This window comes from Antechinus flavipes, chromosome 3, assembly GCF_016432865.1.
Source record: "Antechinus flavipes isolate AdamAnt ecotype Samford, QLD, Australia chromosome 3, AdamAnt_v2, whole genome shotgun sequence".
Lineage (NCBI taxonomy): Eukaryota > Metazoa > Chordata > Mammalia > Dasyuromorphia > Dasyuridae > Antechinus > Antechinus flavipes.
The window spans coordinates 262,556,760-262,575,711 of NC_067400.1; positions in this window are offsets into that span (position 1 = coordinate 262,556,760).

An 18,952-nucleotide genomic window follows, 5' to 3' on the forward strand; every position below is an offset into this window, starting at 1 on the left:
GTATAAATCACTTAACCTTACTGAGCCTCAGTTTACTCAACAGTAAAATGAGGGGGGTGGATTAGATGGTCTCTGACTTCCCTTTACTTCTATACTCTGACTTTTTGAATAAAATTTTCTGGACAAGGTTGGTTGAAAATTTCTATGTCTTTGAAAAGTTCAAGTCAAGTCAGCAAGCTGTGTTAAACACCGGGAATGGAAGTAACAGACCTCACAAGTCTAATAGGAGAGATGATATAAAAAAATTGTACAAAGAAAATGTGTATAGGCTAAGTTGTAGATAATATTAGAATGCATATACCGGCATTAAGGGGGAAAGGATTCTTGAAGAAGATGGGAATTTAGTTGGGACACAAGGGAAATCAGGAAATACAAGAAGCAGAGACAAGGAAGGAGAGTAGTCCAGACATGGAGGCAGCCAATGAAAATGCCTGGAGTCTGGCGATGGAATGTCTTGTTCTAGGAGCAGCAAGGTCATTACCATTCAGCTGAAAGTAAATCACTCCAGTATCTTTGCCAAGAAAACTCCAAATGGGGTCATGAACAGTCAGACATGACTGAACAACAACAGTTCTTACAGAATTCCCTAAATATTTGTCACAATTAGTTCCCTGGAATAGCAGGTGGAAGAACAAGTGAACAGGTGAGATCAATCAGCCTTGACTTTAAAGAGAAAATACTTAATCTTGAACCAATATTAAGCTCTTTGGTAATATAGAGGGAGACTTCAAAGATCCAATATGATTGAAGGGGAAGGAGTGGCACTAGTAGCAAGAGAAATCAGGAAAGGGTTCATGTATAACGTGGCACTTGAATTGGAAATTATAAAACTTAAAAAGTAAATTGGAACCAAATTGCAAATGACTTTTTAATTAATTAATTTATTTTTTAAACAACTTTTTATTGATAGAACACATGCCAGGGTAATTTTTTACAGCATTATCCCTTTGCAAATGACTTTAATGCCAAACAGAAGCATTTATAGCTTCTTCCTTCCTAGAGGAGTTGTCTGGGAACTACTGGAATTAATTGAGAAGGGTAGCAAGCTAAAAATTAATTTGGCATCTGTATGGAGAAAGGATTGTAGTGGAGAGAGACTTGAGGTAGTGAGACTAATAAGGAGGGTTGATGAGAACCTTAATTAAGATGATGGCAAGGAAAAGGAGACTGCAAGGAATGTGAAGATAGAAATGACAAGATTTGGCAATTGATTAGATATATGAAATGAATAAGGGTGCAGGGTTGATGATATCCCCAAGGTTGTGAACCTGGATTATTGGAAGGATGATATGCCTTTGACAAAAAAAAAAATGGATATAGAAGAGGGATAGGGAAGAGAGGGAATGATAAAAGATCTATTTTAGACATATTGAATTGAAATGGCTAAGAACCTCCTGGTCTAAATGTCTAGTGGACCCTTAATGATGAGACTGATAATCAGGAGTATGACAAAGAGTGTATCTATATATCGTAGCATAAATATGAATACATTTTCCTCCAGGGAGCCTGTTGTTAAGCATTTACTAGAACACTGCTGGATACATTCACAATATGGGAATGTGCTATAAATAATGATACAACAAGGGATACAAGGGACAAAAAGAGCAGTCAGGCAGAAAGGGAACCAAGGGAGAAGAGTGTCAGAAAAATCCCAGAGGAGAAACTACCTAGAAAGAGATGGTAATCAATAGTCATATGCTGAAGAAAGATCAGGAAGGATGACTATTAAGATAAATATAAAGTTGTTGATAGCTTTGGAGAAAAGAGTTTCAGAAGCCAGATTGCAAAGAGATAAGAAGTGAGTGAGGGGAAACAAAGTCGAGGCAATGATTGAAGAAATATTTTGGCTAAGAAAGGAAAAAGAGATAAATGAAAATAGCTAGATAGGATGTTAGAGTCTAGTGAAAGGTTTTTTTTTTCTTTTACAGTTGAGAGAAAGATCTTATGAAGGGTGTTAAAGGAAAGATTAGATTATATTTGTAGGCATCAAGAAGTTAGTAGGGAATGGGATAAAGAACATATTTAGAGAGATTAGCCTCAGTAAGGAAAAAAAAGTCTCTTCCTCACGAAAGGGAGTAAAGGAAGAGAAGATAGGGGAGGTTGTCAAGGGGTTACAAGACACAGAAAAGAGAAGATGAAAAAGCCTGTGGTGAATGACTTCTATTACCTCAAAGTCTTCATCAGAGCATATGGAGGAAAGGAGTGATATGGGAGGTTTGAGAAGAAAGGATATGAATTCCTTTTTTTCTTTGAAAAGTCCTTGAATTCAGACTTGCTAGCTGCCATGAGGATAATGGGAGTGAATCGACATTGACTAAAACAACATATGGAAGTAAAGAGACTACCACTCTCAAAGTGTTTTCCTGAAGCTCAGAAAGGAAAGTGATCAAGGGCCAACATTGGGAGAAAGATCTATATCCTAGAGTGAAAATGGTACTGGAAAACAGGAAGAGAAACACTCCCAATTTGCTAAGACTGCCAGCTGTTGTGAAACTCATTGAGTTACAAAGCTGAGGAAAAGATTAATTTCTCTTGCCATCTTCCTGCTTCCACCAGTTTTTAGTCTTTGATCCTCAGAAAGGATAAGACCATCACTTTCCCTCATTCTTTGTTAATAGACTGTGGATGTATATGATTGGGAGTGCCTCCGGCCATATCCAAAGATGTTGAAGGGCAACTGAGAGGTTTAGAAATCTTCCACATAGGAAGGCTCTATTGATTTTCTCTTGCTTTACTCTGTTAAATAAACCATGTGATTCTAGCATGATAAGTCTTTGAATCTGTGAGTTCAAGGACGGCAAATTGAGGAAAAGGTAGCCTAGCGAGGGCAAAATAATAGCCAACATTTGTATGGTGCTTTAAGGTTTGCAAAATCATATATATTGTAATTTAATGTTCACAACAACCTTGTGAGATAGGTATTATTATTACTCCCATTTTATAGTTGAGGAAAGTGAGACTTAGAGACTTACCCAGGGTCAAGCAGCAAGTAAATGTCTGAGGGAGAATTGGAACTCAGGTCTTTCTGGTTCTCAGTTCTGTACTCTATCTTTGCCTCACCTGGCTGCCTCACATAGAAGTAGAGCTCATAAGTTCTGTATAGACACAAAATTTCATATTTTTGTCTTGAGCAATTTTCCATTTTCTTCTCCAGATCAATTTTGAACACAGTCAATGGACTTTAATACAGATAATTTAGGATCACCATAGAAGTATTGTTTGGTAAGTATGGCAAAAGGGGGTTTTCAGCAGAAGGGTTCTAGGGAGAAATCTGGGTTTTTGCAGGCTGGGCACCATCTGGTGGACAGTGGGAATTCTGCAGGCTCTTAGGAATATTTTACCAAGAATCAGAGAAATTTTCAGGGTTGTGTTTGAGTGAGTCAAATAGAAGTTGACTTAATTATTTATTTCATTTCTTATCTGAATAGTTAATACAGAGATATACCACATTTCTGTAGACTTAGAGATGGTAATAATAATACTCTAACCCATGACCCAAGAATCTCAAGTTGTGTCATAATGAGTCAATAGGTATATAAGTACAATGTGTTTCTTAAAGGTAAGTTATCACTGAGGTGTAGTTTAATAAGGACACAGTTTTATAGTCTTCTTTGTTTCCTTGGGAGATTGAGAAAGAAAAAATAGTAATGAATGAAGGAATTACCTTCTTAAGGGGTTCACTTTAGTTACAAAGTAATTGCTTTTGCTGATGGGGCAGAAAGCTCAAGATATACTTGTGGGGGGAAATACTTTTAAAAGAAAAAGAAAATTTAAAGGGCAAAAAAACTTAAGTTTTGTGTTTTCTCCATCCTATATCACAATATTTCCTAGATAGTTTTCCTGTTCTTATCAGTACAGAGACATCAGGTACAATCAAGAATATATTGGTCTGAGAAGTCAGCTGTTGAGGGAAATCCCATTGGTCTAGCTGGAATTTTGTAGAAATTCTGGCTCTTCTGCTCTTGTCCAATGCCATTGAACAAACAAAAGACTAAGCAGTGCTGTTTACTAAGTTGGTGTTTACATAACCAAAGGATGTTCAAGGGACACAGAGACAGTTGACTGGCTGATGATGAGAATCTTAGCATATGCAATGTCTCTCACTGTTTAACCACATCTTGGTTCCAAGGAACACTGCCCTGCTGTGCACACAGTTGGAAAACTCTTTCAGTAATACCACTAGCAGCCATGTAGATAGGGGCTATTTGTACTTTGGCAGAGGATATGTATGCTAATTCAACAGCTTACTCCTATTGTAGAAGGAACATTCTCCCAGAGTTTTCCTACCTCACCACATCACCTGAGTACAGAAATTTTTAATTAGGTCATAATGCTTGATCACTGGTCATCATAGGTAATACAGAGTAAGGGATTTGCTCAGCTAAATCAACACAACGTCCTCACTGAATATTGTTATTGAATCACACTGCTGCTATGGCTAAATAAATCCATTTTTGTTAATTGTCGGGTCTTGTTTGAGTGTTTCATTTCATTCCAATATTGAGTCTAACCTACCAGCTCACAAGCCTGAGTCCAGACTCATTCTTGCAGGAATTGGGGGAAGAAAAAGAAAATGGGCCACCAGTGGGGGTGCCTACAGGATACTGGAGGAAGCAATGTAAGGGTACTTGTATTATACAGCAGGAAAGTGGTATCTATAGGGAGGAAGCTTTCCCCTCCTGAATGATGGAACTCAGGATCAAAGCCCCATTTTACTAGTTATGACTTTGCTAAAATACATGCAAATATTAGATCATAGGTATTACAATACTCTGCCTATTACCATAGCTCCAGAAGGCTGCATGCCTTATGCCTCTGACCAAATCCCAACTCTTATGTTCTCTGGGAAGTCAGTGGTTTGGTCAGCTGGAGTTAGAGTATCTACTTGCATAAAGTCCTGAAGTAACATAGTAAATCTTCTAAAAGAAAATAGCAAAGGATATTAAAAGCATGGGAGGAAGGAAACAAGCATTTAGATACTATGTTAAGCAATTTTCAAATATTGTCTTGTCTGATCCTCACAACAACCCTGGGTGGTAGCTGATATTATCCCAATTTTATAGTTGAGGAAATTGAAGCAGGAAGAAAGGCTAAGTACCTTTTCCAGAGTCATGCAGCTACTAAGTATCTACCCTAGGACTGAAACTGAGGTCTTTTTGATGTAGGTCCAGGTCCTTTGCCCAACATATATTGGCATTTAATAAACATTTGTTCCTTGATTGATTGGATGGTAAATCCAGTGATCAAAAGCAAAGAATATATAAGCTGACTTGAGGAATGGGGACAACTCTTTTGCCTTTGTACCACTACATAAAATAAAGAGGAAATCTTTAAGTAAGGTGTTTCCTTCAGAGTCTTTAAAATATGTTAAATAAAAATTTGTGATCAATATATCCCTATTGATATAAATGGGAATTTTATTATGTAATAATTATATTTTATATATTATATTTATATTATATATGTTATATATTATAATATAATTGTGTATCATCACATTATATTATAATGTAATGAGTAGTGACCCCTTCTAGCTTCTTGTTTTTGAAAATCATATTTCACACTTATTTGTATTAATTGTAGCTTCTTGAGTAGAAAACTCAAGAATTCTATTCAGCTCATTTCTACCACTAATCTCTCCACCTAGTGGAATGAAGTTTGTACCCCATGGAGCATGTACCCACACACAGATTGAGGACCTACAATCTCCCAAATTTTTTACCTTAAGAGGCTATCTCTAAATCTGGACACATCCAGATTTGTGCTCAGGGAAGGACAAAAGAGGCAAGAGTTCTGAGATCAGTCTCAGCCTTACCTAGCAGGTGTTTGTTTCACTTGCCATGTGTTCACAGATGGTAGGGTTTGGAGAGGGGACCCTCACTCCTACAGGGAGAGGCTCAAATAATCCTCCCAAAATGTGAAAATAGGAAGAGGAGATGGATTGAGAGTGGGGTCACTCATTTTTAAAGGCTCTTCCTGGTTGATGGATTGTCATCACAAAGAGCACACTTTTCAGACCTGAGTCCCTTTAGAGTCTCTGATAGTTCCTTGAAGTTTCCAGAGGAGCTCAATCATATAATCCATAGAATGATACTTTTAAACCATTCCTATGCATGATTCAGGGAGGGCAACCTTCTCTGAACTATGTAGGACTTTCTCTAATTTCTTAGAATAGTTGTGTAAATGTGTTTTTGTATATGAAATTGGAGATGAAAGTAGGAGTGATTCCTGGAAGAAAAAATGAAGATCAGCCAGAGAATAAGCTCAACATCTAGGTTGGATTTCCCAAAGACATGGACCCATAAAGAATTGCTTGGACAATGTAGAACCAAGGTAAAATGTTAAATGTTTATTCAGCAGCTTCTCCAATTGCTTCATGCTTAAGAGCTCTTTAAAATTTGTATTTCCTAGGAGAATGTAACAGTGGTCATATTACTACTGTTATTACACATTTTGTCTTTTCATGTCAATTTATGAGAACAATTTGTGTCTAGAATTTCTTTTGTATGGTAGAAATAAATTATTGTCCCAAACTTGATCTACTGGCAGCTAGGCTGGCACAGTGGATAGAGTGTCAGATCTGGAGTCAGGAAGATTCAGCTTCTTGAGTTCAAATCTGGCCTCAGACACGTAGCTGTGTGTTCCTGGAAAAGTCACTTAGCCTGTTTGCCTCAGTTTGCTTGCCTGTAAAATGAATTGGAGAAGAACTCAAATGGGATATAAAGAATTGTATATGAACTGAACAGCATCAAAAATCTGGTTTATACTGTATATTGAGTTTTCTTTCTGTCCCCTTTTGGATAAAACCTAAACATGATTCAAAACCTAAGCTTTAAGTAATTTTCCTACAGCTCCAGGATAGGGAATAAAGAGGCAAAAAAGGTGAGAAAGTACTGGTGTCAGAAAAGTAAGAATTCAGAAGGATCTAGGACAGGTCAGGCACAAATAGTCCATATGAACATTTGGTCTAGAGGTGTCTAAGTTTGTACATCTTATTTTTCTTTTGAGCTACTTCATGTCTACTTTGCTCATAGAGCCCAGCACCTTCTTTGAGGTGGGAATGCTCTGCTGGATGGTCCCATATCAGTGTTTCCCATGTGTTACAATTGATTCCAAAATTCTTCAGATAAAGTTTGAAGGTGTCCTTGTATCGCTTCTTCTGATCTCCATGTTAGTGCTTGCCTTGTGTAATTTCTTCATAAAATAGTCTTTCAGGTAAACATATGTTTAGCATTCAAACAATTTGGCCAGCTCATCAGTTGTGCTCTCTGAAGGTAAAGTTTGAATGCTTGGCAGTTTAGCTCAAGAAAGGACCTCAGTGGTGGTACCTTATCCTGCCAGATGATCTTCAGAATTTTCCCAAGGCAATTCAAAGTGAAATGATAGTTTCCTAGCACAGTGCTGGTATACAGTCCATGTTTCACAGGTATACAGCAATGAGATCAGCACCACAATGGCTTTGTAGACCTTCACTTTGGTAGGCAGCCTAATAATTCTTTTCTCCCATACTTTCCTTTGGAGCCTCCCAAACACTGAACTAGTTCTGGCAATGCATGTACCAACCTTATCACCTGTATGGACATCCCTGGACAGCATAGTGCCAAGGTACGTGACTTTATCCAGGGCATTCAAAATTTCTCCATTAGATGTAACTCATGGAACATGTGCCTGGCTGGTAGAAAACCTCTGTTTTCTTGGTGTTAATTGTCAGACCAAAATTAACACAAGCAGCAGAAAATCAATTCACACTCTATTGGAGACAGCCTTCAGTGTCCCCATGATTGGGGATCATAGACTCACAGCTGAAAGAATTGTTGGAGGTCAAATTGGGCAGAGGTGTTAAATACATGGTCCACTCCTGATTCCTTGCATTAGAAATAAAATAAATTTGTGAAATATTTAACAAAATAAATTTTAAAACAATAAAGCACAGATAGCATTAATATATGTTTGGCTAAGTCAACAAATCATAAAGGGATATTTGTGTATGGTTTAGTGACCCCTTTTCTATTTGAGTTTGATACAGTGGCCTAGTCTAACCTAGAATAAAGAAAAATTACAGGAGAGGAACTGAGGTCCTAAGATGACTTGTACAAAGACATACAGTTGAAAAGCTATAGCATCAGAATTCTAACATAGGTCATCTAAAACAAGGGCTCTTTCCCATGTGTCACATAAACAAGTCATATTATTGTTCGTGCATTATATATTTTCATACACTTACTCATATGTTTATGTTTTTTCTTTCTCATTGCATTTCTCTTTCTTTGTGCTCTGCACAAAGTGACCCTCATTAAATATGCTAATGGACTGATTAACTTATCAATTTGCTTTCCTTAAATGACTCTTTGGGGTTTAAATCTGATGGATTTGAGACTAAGTAATTTTAAAAAATTAATAATAGCTTTTTATTTTCAAAATACATGCAAAGATAGTTTCAACATTCACTCCCACAAAACAAAATTTTCTCACTCCCTCCCCTCTACCCTTTCCCATAGATAGCAAGTAATCTAATATAGATTAAATATGTGCTATTCTTCTAAATACATTTCCATATTTATCATGCTGCACAAGAAAAATCAATTCAAAAAGAAAAATAAGAGAAAGAAAAAAAAAGCAAGCAGATAACAAAAAAAGGTGAAAATGCTATATTGCAATCCACATTCAATTCCCATAGTCTTCTTTCTGGATTCAGATGGCTCTCTCCATCATGTCTATTGGAATTGTCTTAAATCACCTCATTGTTGAAAAAAAACCAAATCTATCAGAGTTGATCATTGCATAATCTTGTTGTTGCTGTGTACAATGTTCTCTTAGTTCAAGAGTAATTTTAAATTTGTTTTTGTACATGTGAGAGAAACCTTAGAACTGCATAGTCAACTACCAAAGTCTATATAACATATAATATAAATATAATATATTATATAAAATATAATTATTACATAATAAAATTTCCATTTATATCAATATATTGATATTATATGTTATATATTATAATGTAATTGTATATCATTACATTATAATATAAATACATGTACACATACATATAATAATACAGTTATATATATAGATGCATGATCATTTATAAGAAAATCTCTCTTTTGAACACCTTTCCAGACCTGGCTCTGTTTATGATGTTTTTCAAATCCTCTAATTTTTAAAATAGGAGAGAATAGAATAATCAAGAAAGAAAGGAAAAAGAAGAGAGTAAGATAGAAAGAAAACTTCCTCCATCAATTACCTTGGGCTGCTGAGAGTTAACCATCTTATTGCTTTTATATCTGCGACATATTGGGGCAAAGGCTATCATTTTCTGTGTCAGCATGCAACAAACAACACATAATATAATAATAATAATGATGATGATGATGATAACATGAAAAGTTTTTGATATTGTTCATAATTTGTTTTTGGAATAGGCTGATGATCAGGTAAACATTTTAAGTGTGTAGAGTAAATAAATCATAGAAAACAAATCCTGCAAATTTCTATATGTTCACATCCAGGCTCCTTATCAATTCCTCCTATCTAAAAAATAAAGTTAATTCCTTCTTAACAGCCAACACAAGGGAAAAATCAAAAAGATCTCTGTAGTTGGAATGTGTAAAAACTCATTCTTTTATTCTAAAAAATTATAAAATTTTAGTTAATTTGTAGCATAAACAGAACTGTGGATTTCTGGATCCTTGTTTCTGATAGGCCTGGGTCTTTAAGAGGGATAACCAGGTTTGTCAGCCCAAACTACACTGGAGTATGGGCTATACACAGAAAGCTACACAGCTATCTATGTGGCATTTTGGAATCATGGCATCTCAGAGACTAATATGAGTAGAACAATATTCTAATAAGTGGTCATATAATAGCCACTTGAAGACTTCCCAGGACAGGAAACTCACAATTTTATGAGGTGACCTGCTCCATTTTTGGATAACTAATAGTTAGGAAGTTTTTTCTTACATGAAGCCAAAAATCTTTCTCTATAATGCCTACCACCAGTTCTATTTCTACCTTCTATGACAAGTTTTTCAATACATATGAATGGCTATTGTGCCATTCTTAATTTTATTTTCCAACTTCTTTAGTTCCTTCAAACAACTCCCATTGTAATTTTGAGTTTTACCACTAATATTTTTTTGTTTTGTTTTGGTCTTTGCATATACATGCTTATTAATAGCCTTCTTAAAAATTGGGCCCAAGATTAAAAAAAAAACTCAGTGACTTTCTTTCGGAATCTCTCAATTTTGACCCTGGCTTAGGGCTTCCAATAATCTTTCCATTTCTGCTCTGGGTTCTTATATTAAATGGCTTCCATCTTTGATTTGCAGCCACCTTGTAGATGACAGTTTTATTCTTCTTTGCCTCCTTTGTGTCCCATCACTTTAGAACAGGGGTCCTCAAACTTTTTAAATAGGGGGCCAATCCACTGTCCCTCAGACTGTTGGAGGACCGGACTATAATAAAAACAAAAACTATGAACAAATTCCTATGCACGCTGCATATATCTTATTTTGAAGTGAAGAAACAAAACAGGAACAAATACAATATTTAAAATGAAGTAAAGTTACATCAACAAACTTACCAGTATTTCAATGGGAACTATGGGCCTGCTTTTGGCTAATGAGATGGTCAATGTCTAGTTCCATATTTGTTACTGCTAGTGGTAACAAGTGATGCAAGTATGCATCCATTAGTCTTGATCTGGTTGGAGATTTCAAATGTTTCATTCTAGAAAAAGTCTGTTCACAGATATAAGTGCTGCCAAAGATGGTCACCATTTTGAGTGCATGATTCCTGAGATGAGGATATGTCTCAGAGGGGAGAGATGCATAGAAATTATGAAGGCTGCTTGATTTGAATGCGTCTTTCAGAGAGTCACAATTCTGCAGTTTAGCCAGTTCCATTTGGTAAATTTGTATCCACATTTTCAATGTCAATAGAAAATGGGTTACAGAAAAGCTATATGTCCTGTTCATGGAGAATGAAGCTCTTTAAATCTAAATTGGAACCCTTTTGCAATTTTCCCAGTGAATCCATACATGTTTTGTTTGGGAATGCAATCAGCAGTTTTTCCGCTAACAGATTTTGAATTGTGGGGAGATGGCAGAAGTTTTCCTCCTTCACTTGTTTGATGAGGAGGCCTAATTTTACTTCAAATGCTTTGACATGTGATTGCATATCTCAGGTGAGCTTCCCCTTTCCTCCAAGTTGTGTATTAAAATTGTTAAGTAGCTCTGTTACATCTGTCAGAAAGGCAAGATGCCATTTCCATTCTGCATCATTGAGCTCTGGTACTTCTTTGTTTTTTGAAAGCAGAAAAGTTGTAATCTGTGGAAGTAACTCATAGAAACATTTCAAAACCCTCCCTCGACTCAGCCAATGGACTTCTGTGTGATATAGAACATCTTCATACTCAACATTTAGCTCAGACAAAAATTCCTGAAATTGTCTGTGATTTAGTGCATTAACTCTAATGAAGTTCCAGTTTTCATAACAGAGTCCCATTTCAGTGATTTACTACACAGAGCTTGTTGGTGGATGAGGCAGTGTATGGCTATTGGATGAGAATGGTTATGTTTGTCCATTTCTTGTTTAATGCGAGCAATTATTCCTTTCTCAGACCCCACCATGCTAGGAGCACCATCAGTTGTCACGCTGGCTAGTTTAGCCCAGTCCAGCTCCAAACCATTCAGTTTGGCAAATCTTTTCATAGAAATCCACTCCTGTAGTTGTTCCTTTGATGCTTTGCAGTGCAGCAAGCTCTTCTATAACTTCAAAATAATCATTCGTCCCACGAATAAACATTAGAAGCTGTGCAGAATCACAAACATCATTGCTTTTGTTGAGTGCCAAGGAAAAATATGAATTTTTTTATGGAGTTTTGCAAATGCTGATGCAGATTGTTTCCCATTTCTTCAATCCTCCGTGTAATTGTAGGTCCTGAAAAACTCACTATACCAAATAAATAGGCCTTCTCTGGACACATCTCTTTGGCAACAAAAAGAAGGCATTCTTTAACAAATTCTCCCTCCATGAATGCTCTGCCAGTGTGTGCTATTAGCTTGGCAACTTGAAAACTTGCTCTCAGTGATGAAATATTTAGCTGCTTCTGCTTCACAAAAGTATTTTGCTGAGTTGTCGATGTATTTTTCAGTTTTAATATTTTATCTTTTCTCACTTCTCCAACCAAACAATCATATTTATCTTTATGTTGAGTTTCATAGTGTCAATGCAAATTATATTCTTTGAACACAGACACTATATTTTGGCATATCAGACATACAGTTCTTTCCTTGTACTGCATGAAAAAGTAATCATAAGTCCACCGTTCTTTGAAGATCTTGCACTCTGAGTCAATTTTTCTTTTTCTTGACATCATTATTTCCTAGGGATTCCAAATTGCTATTAGTAAAATACATACATACATACATACATATATATATATATATATATATATATATATATATATATATATATATATATACAATGCTACAAAACCAATATACCAGCAATAACTTTGTCCACACAGAGACATACAGACTGCAATGTCCAACTTCCTCCAAGCTGCCTCTGCACTGTGATGCCTCCATTCCCCGCACTCTCTCTCCCGCTCTTCATGCTCCCGCTTCCGACCTTCACTGCTGCAGTGAATTCCCCCTGCAGCGGCGGTGACATGCGCAGCATGCACTGTGCATCCCCCGCACCTGTCTGTTGTGGTGGCTGCCGTTATTGTACAAGGCTGGGGAACATCAGTTCTCCATCTTCTGCATCTTTCTCCCTCCCCCTCCTCCCCCCCCCCCCAACCCGGCCTGGGAACTTGCCTCACCTCAGTACAGCCTCACACTCTGTCTCTGTGCCTCAGCCCAGAGCCGGAAGTGTGCATTGCTGATGCGAGTTTAGGTCGAATGTCACTTCTGGTCTGATTTTTCCATAACCCAGCGGGCCGTATAAATGTCCTCAGCAGCCGCATCTGGCCCGCGGGCCGTAGTTTGAGGACCCCTGTTCTAGAATCTGAAGATTTCTCCACCTGCCTTGGGTTTGAAGGAGACAAAGGAAGTTGTATTAATTATTCCTGTTGTCAGCATAAGGGATAACTGAGAGTTGAAAGAATAACTTCTACTCTAGGGCTCCTCCTGAAAACTCCAAAGAATATTGATGGAATTTCTTCCATTCCTAGTTCTTTCTGCAGCATGTAAAAGTGAAGCAGCAAATTTAAATTTGCTCAACAGAGCTGAAATGGGATCTGATCTAAACAGGGTCTGGGTCCCTTGACTTCTGACATAGATGTATAGTTTGGGCAGAGGCTATTTCAGGCCAGCCCCTTGGGAATTTAGGTTAGAAACTAGAACCAAATGAGACACTTAAAGGTCAATCAATAGTTAACAAAAAGATATTTACCTAGCCGAGCAGGAGAAAGATATATGGACATGGAGAAGGATTGAGAACAACTTGAGTTGACTCAGCCTAGAGAAGTTCCCTTATCTGAGTTGCTCATTGTGATCCACCAGCCAAGGTAAAGTAATCCATCCTTAAGGCTGGTAAGAAAATGATATCAAAACTTTGACTCTTTAGTCTAATTGAATCAACCAAGTTTTGAGGACAGTCTCCGTATCTGTTAAAAGAAAATCTAATCTAACTTGCATTAAGGGAGGGTTAGGATATTGCTCTTACCACAGCATCTGCAAAAGAATATGTTACAGAGAATTGAATCTGGGATAAAGTCATCACTACCTGAGTCCTTTGGTATATCCTATGTCTTAACTTACATAAGACTCTCCTCAGGGACACAAATACTAGAATGCAAACACAGAAGCAGAAAACAGAAAGCCACTTAGGGAATCAAAATCTCCATGACTGGATTACTTTGCAACATCGTCTTCATCTGGTTCTTTTGTGCTCCCTTCTAATAATACAGTCGAGTGAGGGCTAAGTTAGAAGCACCAGTCCAAAGATCTGGGCTAGCTCACTTTTTATAGTCTGGTTACAGTTAACCTCAAGGCAGGGAGAGAGAAGCCAGTGCCCTTCTCAGAATTATTGGCCACAGCTGTTCTGTCCTGACCCTGCATTCCTGATGGTAGTAACACTCTGTGAATCATCCTTGGGTGATCCCCTCTATGAGTCATTGTAGAGCTGCACAGTACTCCAAAAAGATCATTTCTTTTTCTAGGTCAATTTTTCCTTGTTTCCCCTACTCAATATCTAGTGAATGTCATTGTCTACCGGTAGCCCTGTGGGTTTGAAGGACAAATCCATGTCAGTGAAAGGAATGTGTTTTATAATATGATGTGGATACTTTTTGGGTATATGAATCCCTTTGGCAATTTGGTAAAGCCCATGGACCTCTTCTAGAATGTTTTTTAAATACATAGGATTACAAAGATAATCAATTGTGTTAAAAAGGTATCAAACATCATAATTAAAAACCTCCCCGCAAGTTTATAGACTTTATATTAAGAACCTCTGAGCTTTTGGGTATAGTCTGCCTACCTTTCAGAATTACTGTCTGTTATCTTGGATTTTGTGAGGCCTTAAATTTCTGAAAAGAGAGATACTTTACAAATGAAAAAATAACAAAAGAATTCATGTTAGTTAATAGGGAAGGGACAGGAGTAAAAATACATCTACACCCTTTGTCAACTACAGTAGAATAATTATTAGATGACTACTGAAAGATTCGGTTAAGCAGGATAGCAAGACCTTTAAGCAATAAAAAAAAAATGCTGGTTCACTACATAGGTGTATGTATTTTTAAAATTATTTATAATTTCCTCATTAATAAAATTCTGACATGTCTCTCAATATGTTAAATCCCTTAATCTTCTAGGATTAAATAAATATTAAAATTACTGAATATGCAGTTTATTAAGAATGAAATCAATAGTAAAACAAAGACATAAATAATGATTTATGTAACCCAGGTTTCAAGTCAGCTACATTTTTATAAAGTTCCTCTTATTGGTAGAGAGAATTATAAATCAATATTGTTTGCCTCTGTGAGAGGTGAAATTAATTTGAGATTTGGCTAGAATTCCTTTTTCTTCTTGCTTCAAGAGAGAACACTATAATTCCAGATACTCTTAAGGAAGAATACTGAAGAGAAAGAGAATAGATTTTGAAAGTTAGACAGTCAGGGAAAAACCAGTCCCAACATGTCCCTGATGTCTGGTTTGCTTCCTAGAGACTTTGGATTATTTTCCCTTGAGTGAGATTGGGAATTTTTTCTTGGTTAAACTAAAATATCTTGTCACTAATGGAGGAGCTCATTTATCTGGGTGTTGTTTGGCATATTTCAATATGTATAACTTTTTTGATTTCTCTTTTCTGTCTGCTTTGATAAGACCATTTTTTATGGTCTTTTATGTAATTAGTATTTGAGGGGGGAGGAACTTAGCCTTTGGATAAAAAAATGTACCTTTTCTTCTTTAAGGGATAAAGATCAAGAAAACATCTGGTACCTAAAAACGAATATCCCTAAACTAACAGTAACTAGAAGGAGCAAATATAATTCTAGTCTAGCACTCCTCCAAAAAGTGCAGAATAGCCAGCCTAGTGGTCTCAATCTCCTACTTCCCTCTAGGCAGGAATCAAAATGTCCTTTGAACATGGGTGGGAGAGATTCTAGAACTATGTAATTTATTCCTGTCCCCAAGCCAAATTTAGAAAACTTTATGGACAAATAAATGCACATGAGTTACATGCACACCTTATACTCACAATATATTAGCTATAAGAACAATCATAACCAGAGTAATTTAATAGCAGTGACTTCACTTTAAAAAAACGCAGTCCTACACCATTTATTCTATTTAAATAAGGTTTTTGGTTTTTGCAAAAATTTCTTCATTTTCTCTGCAAGATAAAAGTTGAAGCAGTTTAAGCTAGACAAAAAGCCTTTCCATCCTTTTTCTTGGTGTACTTTATTTTCTTTCCAGCCATGACAGGAAAATGGCATCCTCAACTTTTTTTCAAGCCATCCCTCTCAAATTGACAGTTAAAACCACCACCACAGCTTCTGTAGGAGTGAATTTTGAATAAGATATAACTTCTTCCCCTGCAGACAAAAAATTTCAGTGTCCTAAAAATCATTTTTTGTAGTTCATCAAAGTCTATATTAATAGTATATTATGTATATATTTGTAATATATATGTGTGTTTGTGTTTGTGTTTATGTGTATGTATAATACATATAATGCAAAGCATTACTTGACAGGTTGCTTTGAATTAGGAGGTTCAATAATTACATGATCACACAGTTAGATTGTGACAGATGCAAGACTTGAAACCATCATTCTATGCATCATCTTGTAAGGTACTTAACAAGTATATATTAAGATCATGAAAGATTCCATAATGAATTCAATGACAGAGGTAATTTTGTTTAATAATGCTTTAGATCACATAGATCATAGATCATAATTTTTAGAGTTAGAAGAGACCTCAGAAATCATCAGATCCAACCCTTCTTCATTTTATGGACAAATTAGTAAGCTGAATCTAGGAAAGTTAAGTGACTTGCCCAAAATCACACAGAGAATAACTGTCAGGTGGTATTTAAACCTTATCTTCTAGAGCCCAAGATTTTAAAAAGGCAATATCAAATATGGCATAAGTTAGGCAAGTATATATGTCACCATCATGGAAGATGTCTAATGTAAAGTCCAAGTGGAAGAATTCCATAATGAGATGCATCAAATTCTCCTCTTTGCATACAATTTGCATACAATTATGCCAATTGAATATGGCCTTGAAAGACATTAGATCTTCCTTAATGAGATCCACAATCACACAAAAGAGTTTGGCCTGTGATTTCAGAAAAGCCTAGAAAGGCTTACATAAACTGATGCTAAGTGAAATGAGAAGAACCAAGAGGAAATTGTACATAGCAATAAGAAGATTATGTCATGATCAGCTGTTGGCTTTTTGCAACAATGAGTTGATTGGAGGCAATTCCAATAGATTTGTGATGAAAAGAGCCATCCATATCAAGAGAGAAAACATAGGCACTGAATGTGGATCACAGCATAGTGTTTTCATCTTTTTGTTGTTTGTTTGCTTGTTTTTTTCCCTTTTGATCTGATTTTTCTTGCATAGCATAATAAATGTAGAAATACGTTTAGAAGAATTGCACAAGTTTAACCTATATTGGATTACTTGTGGTCAGGAGTGGGGGGGTGGGGAAGGAGGAAAAAAATTTGAAGCATAAGGTTTTGTATAGGTGAATGTTGAAAAGTATCTTTGCATGTATTTTGAAAAATAAAAAGTTATTGTTATTTTAAAAAAGAATTTGGTCCAATTATCCACACAGAAAAAGTCAAACAAATAAAGAATGATTATTGTGTGCAGTTGGCAAAATAGCCCATCAGGTTGACTCATCAATATATATACCTTTCACAGACACCAATGTCTTGGTGAATGGCCAATGACTTGACCCAGAATTAAATAGAAGGATAGGAACATCCTACATTTCACTCTGGAAATTGTGCAGTACCTTAAATAACCCAAAGCTGTTCTACTGATGTTAAAAAAGAGGAGTTTTTGAACCGTTTGAGCTCCTACTTTGTGATGTAAATCTTGGAAGATAATGTTCAAAGAATCAAAGGACAATTGCAAGATACAGAACAGATATATCAGGACTGCAGTACTACCCCAGTGGAAGCTAAATTCCTTCAGGCAGGAACTGTTTTATTTGGTCCTTAGCACACTGTAGACATTTAATAATCATGAGTCCCTTTGGAATTATCTTGGACTATTGTATTGATCAGAGAAAGTAAGTCTTTTGCAGTTGATCATCATTACAATACTATTGTTACTAGGTAAAATGATCTCCTGGTTCTGCCCATTTCCATTTGTATCCATTGGTATAGGTTTTCCCATGTTTTCCTAAAACCATTGCTCTTCTCATTTCTTATAACACAATAGTATTTCATCAATATCATATGCCAAGATTTATTCAGTCATTCCCCAATTGATGAGCATCCCCTCAGTTTCAAAGGCAGGGTTTAGCCTTTTTACTTCAACTAAAGTATAATGAATTCTATTCCAGCCCCTTATTTTAACTCTGTTTGTGTGTGTGTTTCTGTTTCAAGTATGGCTCTTATAAAGAACATATTACTGGATTCTAGTTTGTGACCCATTCTTCTATCCACTTCCATTTTGTAGGTGAGTTCATCCTATTCACACTCAAAAATTTGTATTGCCTTCCATTCTATTTTCTTCTAGTTATCATTCTTTCTCTATCTTTTAAAAATCTCTATCCCTCATCAAAAGTCAGTTTTGCTTCTGACTACTGCCTTCCTTAATCCAGCCTCTTTTAAATATCAGTACTCTACTGCTATCTTATACTCTCCTATTTTTCTTTTTGATAAGAAAAATTTTCATACCCAGCTGAATGTGGAGTATTCTCTCTTTGAACCAATTCCATCAAGAGTCAGGTTCAGACATTGACCAACACTCCCTACCTCATTTTCCCCTCAACTGTAATAGTTCTTTGTGTGCTGATTTTATGTGAGGAAATTATCTCCATTGTACCTCTCCCTTCTTTCAGATTTTTATTTTTCATCTCTTCATTGTTAAAGATCATTTCACCATAACTGACTCATACCTATTCCCTCTATGTAGACTCTTTTTAACTGCCCTCATAATAATAATGTTCTTGTGAGTTACATGTATTATCTTCCTATATGGGAGTATAAACAATTTAACTTTATTAATTTCCTTAGATTTTTCTTTCATGTTTACCTTTTTGTGTTTCTCAAATTTTGTGTTTGAATGTCAGATTTTCTATTCAACTTTGAACTTTTCTTCAGGAATACTTGAACATGCTTTATTTAAGTAAATGTCCACCCCACCCTCAAACACACACACTTTCTAAAAGGATTATACTGTTTTGCTGGGTATGTGATTCTTAATTGTAATTCTAGGTTCTCTTTGCCTTCCAGAATATGCTATTCCAAGG